The sequence below is a fragment of the Pleurodeles waltl genome, chromosome 6 (assembly GCF_031143425.1).
Source record: "Pleurodeles waltl isolate 20211129_DDA chromosome 6, aPleWal1.hap1.20221129, whole genome shotgun sequence".
NCBI lineage: Eukaryota > Metazoa > Chordata > Amphibia > Caudata > Salamandridae > Pleurodeles > Pleurodeles waltl.
The window spans coordinates 1,387,675,585-1,387,688,189 of NC_090445.1; positions in this window are offsets into that span (position 1 = coordinate 1,387,675,585).

The following is a 12,605-nucleotide window of genomic DNA, read 5'->3' on the forward strand; positions in this document are numbered from 1 at the left end:
TGGCTCGGGAGCAGAGAAAGTAAGTGTTTTTTTCTTAAATTTAATAAATGTAATGTTTATTTTTTCCGCTTGCCCACACACACACACCCACCCCCACATGCCACCCTGCCCCTTCTGCACCCCACAAGTCGCTCCTGTACTCCTTTCTAACCAGTGTCTGGCCTGAGATGGGACCCTCATCCCTCGGAACTACCAAAAGCACTGCTATGAGATGCCAATGGTAGACTGTGCACTAAGCAAAAAACATGACATCAATATCTGGTCAAAATCATTTCTCTCTCTCTCTCACACACACGCCATAACATACTTGTATATTTCTTGGCGAGTTAGGACTAAATAAAAAACTTTAAAAAATCAAAATAAATAACACAGGGCATTCAGTAACTTTCACCGCCTGGGCTCAATCACATAAAGTAACTTCACATGGTTGATAATTACAGGAGCACGCCTTACTAATCAGGAGATGGAGAACAGAGTATACAGCTTGTACTTCAGTTCAAACATAAAACAACAATTTAACGTTTGGCAAAACTTTGTTTTTCAAATACACCAAAAATTCATAATTTAAAAGTTAGCCCGAAACTAAATGTATGAGTAGGCAACAAATTAAACAAGAATATTGTATTGCACCAAATAATTCCTTATTGTTTCAGAGAAAAATAATTAATAGTTCCTTAAAACAGGGTGAAATTATATAGGAGGTTATTTTCCATTCTACCCGCCAACAATCACATGGAAGATATTTTAGAGCGTTACCAGAGGCATGAGCTGACTAATGATCACATTTGTTTTCATCTGATCTCTGTCTAATAGCTGTTTCTTCTCACCCTGAGAGCTGATTTCAGGATCACGATAATAGAGCGGGATGGTCGGCATACTATATTTGCAATTAAAATTTGCATTGTGCATCTTTGCAGGGGGTTCCCTATTGTGATGAGAAATTCATTTAGTTTTTTCCAAAATGTGTAGTTATCTTCAAGGCTTAAACAATAACTGTCTCTGTCGGGGGGCATCTTTATGAGCTATTTTCTACTGGGGTTTCATTTCGATTCTGATGGAGATTTGTTCAAGAAAGTACATATATTTTCTTTAACATACTATGCTTTTTTCCATAATCTTGTGTCGCCCTGTGACAAAGATTAAATGCGGGTTTATATTGCATTTAACAGGTGCAACGTCAAAGGTAATCATTTTATCCAACCATGGGCTGTTTTAGCTAATTCCTATGGGTGTTTAAGTAATATCAAGTTGCCTTCTGAAAATGAGGGTTGCCAGCTGTTATCATCCAGCACAACCACGAAGTGCATGCATACATCTTTTGGGGAGCTAAAACCAGACTAACATTCTAAGAACAAGTTGATACTACAAAATCATGTAATGCTTCAATTACTTACTGGGAAACTAATTACTCTGTTTCCATCTATTTCTTCTTGGTCCTTACAGAGTCATGTATGTGTACCTCCCAAAAAGGCATCCTACTGCCTTCTTATAATAGGTGCAAACCCGTTGGCTTTGCCAGTGCTTGTTTCTTTTGAATAATTAGTTAGAGTACTACAATAACCATTTAAAGATTTCTAGTCCATCATCTGATTGTGTGCTGATGTACGGGTGACCATCTTGAACTGGTTTGTGATAAAAAAAAAGTATAATACAAACCGTCACAGGCAGTCATCTTTGATTGACTGTTTTTTTTTTTAAGTTAAAACAAATCCATTCAAAGATATCAACGAATGTGTACCGATGTTTAATGGCTGTAAAGCCCGTTTAAAGATGTGTGCAGCCTGTAGAGCCAGCACAGTCATGCGGTGCCAAGGGCCAAAAAGCAGTGTATGTGTCGCTATAAGCTCCTCCTAAAATAAACATTGGCAAAGTCAGTAGGTTTTTCCCGTAAAATTACTGACTTTCCTAATGCCTGTATGTTTTTACTGGATAGCCAGCGTCCCTGCCCCCATCTTGGTAAAATTATTCCTTTGTTTTGTTTTTGGGAACTGCAAAAGACAGCACATGTGCACTTCGGAACCAAAAACCCATCACAACCCTACACCTGCTGGCAGTGGAAAACATACATTGAGGAGGGCGCTATGGAGCATCAGTACAGAATTCCTGAATTGAAGCCCCCATACCCTTGACCCAAGAGACAGCCATGCCCCTGCAAGAATCCCAGCATGACGAGACAACCCTGCAACCATTGTACATGGCGATCACTGAATGGACCCACCAATTTGGAGTATAAAATGAGACTTTTCTAGGTTGGACTAAAATTGATAAACAGTCTGTCCCACAAGTATACTGCAGATGTGCAATATAGGTAGATAGACTCTACTTAATGAGGGTAAATTACCTAGAGAACCTCTTCAGGAGAAGAAGGCTCTGGAAAAAAGAGGCAGAACGTCTTGAGCAACAATAAAAATCGGATGGTACCTTGGAAGCAAACCTAGGCCAGTCATTCTGGAATCATATATAATAATAAGATATTCTGTACAGCACACTAGGAACCATAGCATTTCTAGCCTATAAGCTCAGATGATGGCCACCGGAAATATAAACTTGAATGAGAGAAGACAGAAGGAGGTGGATCACAGATGTTTCATAGACGTTACTTCAAGAAAGAAAAAACAAAGGGCAGAACCCCACCAAATCTTGGGAGGCAAGCTGTCATTGAGATCAGGCCTGCAAAACCAACCAACGGTTCATGAAAAGTATGGCTGGTATATCTCTAGACCATGGTCTGGAAAATCGCTGATTCAGACTCCAGAATCTGTGGAGGATCATAGTCCAAGTGATGACAAGCCCTTTCAACACACCTAGAGAGAAAGAGGTCCAATCATGATCATAATTGTCAATGGTAGTGGGACATTTGGGAATTTGAATGAGAACTACTCCTCAGGACATTCTCTAAAGCTGGAGCCCCAACCTTTAAAGTTCCAGACCAAGAGCTGTAGGTACCAGGAGTCATGTTGGAAACTGGTAAGCAGACGGGACAGAAAAACAACAGAGTGACCTATTCAGTAGCAAATGACAGGTGACAAAGAGGGGGACACCAACCCACTTTGTGCCAGGGTGGGGTCACCAGCAGTACCATAGTAGTCTCCTTTTGAATTTGAGACAAAAGTTGAGGAGACGAAAACCACTGCAGAATCGAGGCAACAAGGCATTGTACTTTGTAGCAAGGGGTCCAGATAAATAACGCAGGACTGCTAACATAAGGCAGCAAAAGTCACTAGGAAGGGACAGAGACCCTCATTATGGCCTTGGCAGGTTGCCCCGCCGCTAACCATGCTGGCAGTCAAGGCCTGCCAAATAATGACACCTAGAGTCTCACCGCCATTGATGGCGGTGAGGGCCGACACGCGCCATGCTGGCGGTCAGTGGCGGGGTGGATGCTGCTCCACCCTCACCATCACGGAGGTCCAGACACCGCCACACCTATAATGATGCAGTCATAGGTGTGGCAGAGTATGGAGGCGCAGCGCTGCTGGCAGAGCAGAATCCATGGGGCCTGTTCCTTCCCAGAACAGCACCACGGAACAGGTAAGTGCTGCCCAAAAGGGAAGGAGGGTAGGGGTGTGTGTGCGTGAGTGTGCCAGTGCATGGGGGTGTGCGTGAGTGTTTGTGTAGGGGGGATGTGTGTCTGAGTGTAGGTATGCATGTGTGCATGTTGGTGAATGGATGCATGAGGATGTGGGGGTTTGGGGTTTGGGGGGACCTGTATGTAGGCGTGGAGGGTGGGGAATGGTGAGGTTGGAGTTGGGAGGCACACAAGGATTTTTGGGGGGGAGGGTTGGGGGTAGGTTTTCGGGATTCAGGGGGTGGGTGGTGGGAGTGGTTCTAGGGGCTTGGTGGGTGGGTGGTGGTAGTGGCAAGGGGGGGGCTGTCGTGTCACATACAGGTGACAGGAATAAGTATTCCTGTCACCCGTCTGCTTTCTGCCAGGGATTACCTAGTGGGGTATCCCGCCAGGAAATCCTTGGTGGAAATGGATCATAATCCCACAGTCGGTCCGGCCTCCACCGCCAGGTCGAAAGTGCCTACAGTTGGCCCAGAGGTCGACCTGGTGGGTGGTAGTGAACTTCCTGCTTTGCAGCCAGTTCACTACTTTGTTCAGAATATGGTGGTCTGGACCGCCATGCCGTTGGCAGTAATTTAGTTGACACTGCCGGCGTGGTGGTCCAGACCCCCATGTTTATAATGACCACCAGAGTCTTGATAAGAGGAAACACTTGGCAGAGTGTTTTACCTAACCCATCATCCACACCAAGCATGTGGACATCCGACAGGGACAGAATATATTTCACCTCCCAGGAGCACCTCTGTACTACAACTGTGGTACCACTGATGCCAGAGGGTCGTATTTGTTCCCTCCTTATAATTCACAAAAACTTTGGAACACATGTTACCAGGGTGCAGCACTAGAGAGACGTAAAACTTCTGGAGCGTTTGGAGAAGGTTACCTACAGGAGTATCGTGGGTAAAAAATTGGTGTGCCAAAATTTAATTGCCTAAATGTCAACTACAAAATATCATGAGGTTAAGCATGCAAAAGTAAGTATATTTTATATATATATGTGGAATTAAGTATAGTATATCAAAATAATGGGATCATTTGAAGTAAGCTGGAATGCGGCAACTATTGTCTCGGGTCCTGAATGGGAGTCTGCCAGCCGGATGGTAAATCACAAGCTGCATCGCACAAGCACAGTGGCAAGCCAACCGCAAATTCTAGAAATCCTTAATGTGGATCTTTTCAACTATAGTGCTCTTGTCAACATGTACGTTTTAAATACATTTATGTAAACAGTTGTTGTCTTGCATAGAGAGAATAAGCTGTGATAATAAGCTAGATGAAACAAAGCAAAGTAATCAGCATTATGAACATGGTAAAGAGGATGAATAATCCAACTGTGATAACTGATTTCTAAAGAAAGTATCTCAGGAGTTTTTACATAACCGTAAGATTATACAGGGAGCATAATGGGAGTACCCTAATGGGAATACCCCCTGCCTTTGCCTTATTTAAGGGATTAGCAGTAGTCCAATACCAGGAAACTGCGTCAGAAGTTAGCCTGTAGGGTGGATGACAATCCTCTCAGGGAAGCTGGTAGATTAGCCAAAGCAGAACTGCATGTCGAATACAGCATTCATCCCAAGACAGTCACAGCTGGAGTACCCCCTGCCTCTTCCGGGTCAGTGCAGCCTTTATATAGTAAAAGCCACACTGTTTTAGAATCACAGCTCTGATGCAATGCTATGCCTAGATGTTAGAAGCTGTCTCCTGAACGGGCAATGAAAGCACTAAGATATTGTGTACTGGGTTCCTAGCGTTGAACAGCATGTACTGATTATATGTGGAGAAGAGACTTACTAAAACAAGCAACTTGTACTATACTATATTTCTAAGATTATATCATGCAAGTGAAGTGTGGAAAATGTAACTGCTAAAAAGCCATGCTAAAAACAATGTGGCTAAAACATGTAAAATGTTTAATATACAACAAGCTAAAATAGGTCGCCAACATGGGTTCAAGAGGGCATCACTACATGGTGCCTCACAAAACTCCTAACTAGGAAGAGCTATGTCTTCCCATCTTTAATTCCTTTCAGGATACATAATCTGGTAGCTACAAATCTGCTCAAAAGATTTAAATTATCATTTCTGCCTTTAAATCCATGTCTTTGTTGCCTGTTGCCCATGGGTTTACTACTGAGTCTATTGCCTTAGATCAGTGTCTCCCAACCTTTTGACTTCTGTGGAACCCCACTTTCTCATTACTGGTACCCCGGGACCCCCACTGACTCATTATTGGAATCCGGGGACCTCCCACTGAGTCATTACTGAAAGATGAGGACCTAATCTGTTAATAATATTTAATTTTCTAAACAGTCGCAGGCCCCCTGAGGAGGCTTCACGGACTCCAAGTGGTCACCGTACCACAGGTTGGGACCCACTGCCTTAGATAGTCCATGCCCAAATCTGCCATCACAAATTGCATTCCAATCATTCACTGTCATTAACTGAGCTTCCTTTTAGCTTTGTCTGACATTGGGCAGTGCTGTCTCTCCCATGGATGTTGCATTGTTGACAGTACTATCCTAAGGATAACAACTTTTCATAATAACATTTTCATTAATTTGTCTACTTGGTTTAAAGACTTGTTGGGGATCCTATAAAATGTGAAGCATGTACAGGAACCATGGCATGACTATCATTTTAAGATATTAGAACTGCCCAGCTATAACTTTAAATGGGGAGTCTTTTCCAGTGTTATCAGAACTGAGGTCTTGTAGCAATAGGCCCAAATTGTATTTATAAATCATGTCTGAGACTGTTGACACTCATATCCCTAGATATTTAATGTGATTATGTTCCTCCCGAGCAGGACAGATGTTGACAGTGGGGGAACCAGGCCTTCAAAGAGTAAAGCAACAATATCATCCAGTTGATTCAAATCATGGAAAATGTTCAGTAGATCTCGAAAATCCATATATAGTAGCATGCTATCAGTATAGATTGAGATACGTTTGCCATCACTAAAGAGCAAAGTAAATTTGTCCAAGGCACTGCACCATTTCTGCACCTTACCCATTAGTATTTGTTGCTCTGATTAGCCGGAGGTGCTAATTAAAAAGTAAACAGAATGTTAAATAGTGATCAACCTTGCTATGGAGTCTACACAGGTTGAGCCACATTGCCCTTTGTGGCATATATCCATATACAGACCGAAAAGCTCCAGATCATAATCCAGAATTCTGGAGGAGATGAGAGATGAGAGTATTGTAAAATACCCTCCATAACAAAGTATCCTACACATCTACAGCCCATCCTTTAGTCACTGCTGGATGGAAAGTACAATTGAACTGAAGCTAAACCCACTTGGTTGGGACATAACCTTAGTATTGTTAGGTAGTATTGCTAGAAACACTATTGGTGTCCAGCTTCATCTTTTCATTCTGGTTTCTCCAAACAAGAATGGGCTCGACTATCTTCCAGTGAGCACTTAGGATAATTCTCCTGCCCGAGTCTGAAGATAAAAATACCTTGAAACACTAAGTTATCCTTTTATTCACAGTGTTTCTGATATAATTAAAATATTAATGATATGTGGGTGTATGTGGAGATAACGGACCAACACCCTATCTGTTAAATGGGACATAGCCTCTGGCTGTCTTTAATGTATTCCATGGGGGATTAAGTAGGAGTCCAAAATGTCAAATTTTGACTACTATCTTGACCTTGCTATGGAGTAAGGAAATGTGGCAATATGAGAGCGTATTAAGTTAAGGGATACATATGCCCAAAAAGAACAATAGCGACAGGTTCAGTTTGTACAGTGCATTAATTTTCTCTGTGATTGGGAAATGAATATACGTTAGGCTTAGCAAACAAAACTGGAGAAAAGCATGGCACTGCAGTCAGGGGTGGCTTTAGCACTGGTGGCGCCTTGTGCAGCAGTCGTTTTTGGTGCCCCCCACACAGGACCACCTCCTCGGATTCCCTAACTACCACCTGGAAAATGTGCGCCTCACCTCTTCATAGCCACCCTTTCACATACATTGATTTGTTTTAAAGTGCTTGTAAAGGTTGGCTTTACTAATCCACTCAGCTAGCCACATCAAATATAATTCTGTTCTTTGAGGCAGACACGTTAACCTTATATATGCTACTTTATGGCAAGTCAAAGCTGCCACTGGACACAACTCCAATCTCTGGCTGTAGCAGGAACATTATTCACAAGAGTTATCTTGATATTTTAAATGCTTCCTGATGGCTGGACACACAAGAACTTTTCAACAGGTGCTTTTGAATTGCAAGTTTATACCTTATTGCTAAACACAGCACTCCCTGAGGTCAGCGCCCCCGAATCTAGGTCAGCACCCGTTGCGGCCAGCAGCGCTCGCACCGCCATAAAGCCGGCCCTGGCTGCTGTGGTGCTGAAGAAAGTTAAGCAATTTTTAAATTGGAGTCCTTTATATTGTCACTTAGTGAGCAATCGCTTCTTGAAGCATAACAATGATAATGACAAAACTATGCTGATAGACATTGTTCATGTTGACCAATTGGCATGCGGATTTTACCTCTTTATCCAAGGATTACCAAAGATCACACCATACCTGGGAGAAGCAATAATGTCATAAGATAACACTTCTGTATATTCCAAAATGAGACTTGCAATGTAGAAAGGTCTTACATTCCGGTTCTGAAGTTAATGGTGAGCCATGTATAGTTCAAAATAATTCAGGAGTCTTCTCAACTCTCTTAGGTATGCTGTTTTAATTGCCCAGACCCAATCAGTTAACATTCCATAGGCTCCACTACCCAGCAATATAGAGCTATTAACAGCCTACCTTTTTTCTATTCTTAGAACAATAGGTAGAAGGAACAAGTGAGTATCAGGAGATGAGTGGATCCTTCCAGAATTCCTCAGAGACAGCTTGGCACAGGCTTGAATAATCTAGCCTGCATCAACACAAAAAAAGTACACAGTACAGCCCTTCACCAGCAATCCTTTTAATTTTTAGTTAAAGGACCCCTCACATCACCTACTTGTATAGGCTTGTCTTGATCATTTAGGCAGAGTGAAACCTCAGATAAATCAAACACAGAAACACAGTCAAAATTAAAATAACTCAATTTGGACTTCTTTCTTTCCATTTGTCTCTCTTGAAATGTGTGTTCAATCAACATTAATGAATCAATAGGTTGAAGGTGGATATTGTAAACCAGCGAATTCACCTTTAATTTCCTCTCTCAAACTATGTCATTAGTGAGTTATCCGAGTTTCTTCAACCCAGGCAGCTTCAGCGGCCATTTGATGAACGCAAGCCAAATAAGTCAATATGTCCGCACTAGCTTGCTGAAAATTGCACAGTGCTTCCTCAGCATAATGGTCCAAGTCCTGATGATAAAACAGATAGCTAAATGCTATTAGAAGAGTATCATTAGACCTGAAACCAATATCTGAATTTCTCACAAAATGAGTTGCCCACACCAATGCAGATCCAGTAAAGCAACCAATTGGGTAAGCCACTTTAACTTGATCTTGCTTAAACTGTGGCCTGTGAAAGGCAGAGTACACCCAAAGAGTATTTAAAAATCAAGTTTTAATTGTTAAAATTATTGTGCTATGTCCTGTGAGTGATCCATAATAATACTAAACAGAAGAAGACATTGGTGTAGTAATTAGGCAAGAACTGGGTGACCCCTACCAGCAGTCACAGTGCTATCATGTGCAAAATGCTGCACATGCTAGGTGTCATTTGTCTCCATAAAAGACTCTCAGGAGCATATTTATACTCTGTTTGCGCCGGAATTGCGCCATTTTTTTTTACGCAATTCCGACGCAAAACTAACTCCATATTTATACTTTGGCGTTAGACGCGTCTAGCGCCAAAGTCCATGGAGTTTGCGTAATTTTTTAGCGTGGACACCTACTTTGCGTTAATGAGATGCAAGGTAGGCGTTCCCGTCTAAAAAATTGACTCCGAGGCATGTGTGCCGTATTTACACTCCCGGTCAAAATTCACGCCCGGGAGTGGGCGGGTAAAAAAAAATGACGTACGGCCGCTTTTGCGCAGTTTTTTAGCGCCTGGAAAAGGCAGGCGTTAAGGGACCTGTGGGCTCTGAAGGAGCCCAGAGGTGCCCTCCCATGCCCCCAGGGACACCCCCTGTCACCCTTGCCCACCCCAGGAGGACACCCAAGGCTGGAGGGACCCATCCCAGGGACATTAAGGTAAGTTCAGGTAAGTTTTTTTTTTTTTTTTTGTGGCATAGGGGGGCCTGATTTGTGCCCCCCTACATGCCACTATGCCCAATGATCATGCCCAGGGGACAGAAGTCCCCTGGGCATGGCCATTGGGCAAGGGGGCATGACTCCTGTCTTTGCTAAGACAGTAGTCATTTCTATGGGGGTTGGGAGTCGAAAAAAATGGCGCAAATCGGGTTGAGGCGAAATATTTGCCTCAGCCTGACTTGCCCCATTTTTTGGCGCCCAAGTTCCATATCCCCCTACGCCGGCGCTGCCTGGTGTACGTCGTATTTTTCCACGCACACCAGGCAGTGCCGGCGGCTAATGCCGGCTAACGTCATTGATTAAATACGGCGCCCGCATGGCGCTTCAGAATGTTGTTAGCCGGCGCTAATTTTTTTGACGCAAAACTGCGTTAGCGCAGTTTTACCTCAAAAAGTATAAATATGGCCCTCAGTTCGGAGGAAAAACACTATGTCCACATTACAAGTTAGGCAGAATAGGCGAGCTTCTAACCACGTGTTAAATACCTGCTAATTCAACTTTTTAACTTTTAAATGTGGCATAGAATGCGGAATCGATATTTAACGCACTGAGTCCCATATTTATATTTTTTACCGCCGCATTTGCGTAATTTTTTGACGCAAAGTCGGTGCAAATTTACAAAATACAATTGTATTCTGTAAGTTTGTGCAGCTTTTGCGTCAGAAACAGCGGCGCAAATGCAGTGCTAAAAAAGTATAAATATGGGCCTGAATTGTGTATGTTTTGCCTTTTTTACGGGTCTTTTCCCTTGATGAATTTCGTTCGGTTTGGCCTCCCTCAACGGATCAGGGGAAAACTGATCTCTCTGCAAACACATTTGCAGAGAGATCCAAATGTAGCCGTACATTTGTAATCAAGACCAAAGTGTAGGAAACCTCATTGGAAATCGATTGAAGATGAAAATTAATACTGAAGTGAGTTGTATGTCAAAGTATTGTTCCAAAAATATGGTGCTACCATAATACCGCAGTCAAAATATTGAGGACAAAACTATCAAAAAGGTAAGTGCATAAAAGTAAACATAGATTTGCTATTCTTAATTCCACAACTACGCACCTTGAAGATATATAAGTCATAAAGGAACATATGAGTAAGGTATTTAAAGAAAACACACGTACCTGTATATTTTAACTTTGTTGATATTTTGGTACGCAATAGTTTTCCAACAATATTATTGTAGCATGACATTTTTTAAACAATAATTAGATGGAATACCACTGAAGTGATAAGCATGCCATCAAGCTGTCCCTGATTTCAGGGAAGAGAATAAATGCCTATCAAGATTATCCAGAAGTAGAATCCAGCAGAAGTCCCAACTGCTTCAAACAAAAAGCAAGGATGAAAATATGAGCAAGGTGCTGAACCATGTAAGGGAAAATGAGGGGACCACGGTATTGCAATGCATTAATCACTTGCAAACGTTTTGTCATGTAAAAATTACAAAAAGGAAATGACATCGCACAAAAATACTCTACTTCATCTTGGCAAGGTCTGGAATCTATGAGGGTCTCTTTAGTCATCTTCCTCATTTACTAGCAAGGGGTGGTTCTTCCTTGCAGCCACAGTGCCAGCAAGTGTACTATTTTTATAAATTACTTTACTTTAACAGTGAATTAAATGTACATGTTTAACTACTGTAAAATATACATATAATTTATTATTATTCCACATGTGGTTTTATTTTAAGTTCCTACCTGCGTTACTTTCTATAGGACGGTGTTGCACTGTTAGGAATTCACCATGTGTGGTGCCAGACTGACTACTATATTTTTAGTACTAACTTTCAGGGGGTGGCAATGTTAAGTCTACACTTTTAAGTAACTTTACACCTGGATTTTGTGAATGGCCAAAAGTAGTAAAGTTACTCAAAAGTGTAAGAGTAAATTTGCACATATTAATTACTCACAAGTCTAACTTACCTTTGTGAATAGCCCTGCTTATGTTCTGCTCACAAACCCTTAAACAATCATGGCCCATAATACCAGAAAACTGAGATTTGTGGTCTATTGACAATGGACCTTTGCAACATGGTGGAATGTTTCACAGAGCAAGATGTCTTCAAACATCAGGGGGAGGTTGCCTCCTTGCAAGTCAAACTGGGGGCCCTCTCAGCCAGAACAACCATGCTGGAGGCAAGGGCCGAAGATGCAGAGGAGCGCTCCCACCACTGCAACCTACATTTCATTGGCGTGCCGGAGGATATGTAGGGCCAGACTCCAATGTGTTCCTGGAACGCAGATCCCCTCAGCACAGCATCCATGCTCTTTGTGGAGGAAAGTGCTCATTGTGCCCTTGCACCAAGAACGCCTACTGGAGCACCTCGATGCACAGTGATAGCAAAAGTGCTCAATTACAGAGATGCCATCCTTCACGTGGTCCGGCAAACAGGAGACCCCATATTTGAAAACTATGTGATTCATATCTTCCTGGACTACATGAGGCAAGTGCAGCAATTGTGGTTAACATTTGGGGGATTAAGCAGAAGTTGGGAGCCATGGGCTTCCTACACCCTTCAAAATTAAAGATGATCTTCAATGCCAGCTCCCACTTCTTCACCATACCAAGGGAGTCTGGGACTGGTTGAAGGTCTACAGTGAGGAATAATTGAATATATGGAATAATAATACATATTAAATTTGTCCTCAATATTTTGACTGCGATTTTACAGTAGCATCATATTTTTGGAATATGGCATTGGCCCTGAATTCCCGTGGCTCCAGAACATTGACATGGGAATCCCACCAATCCCATCCAAGAGGAAAATGGAGGATATGAGGTAGTGGAGCTTCTAAATTCTCCTCTCAAGTGGTGGTCTAA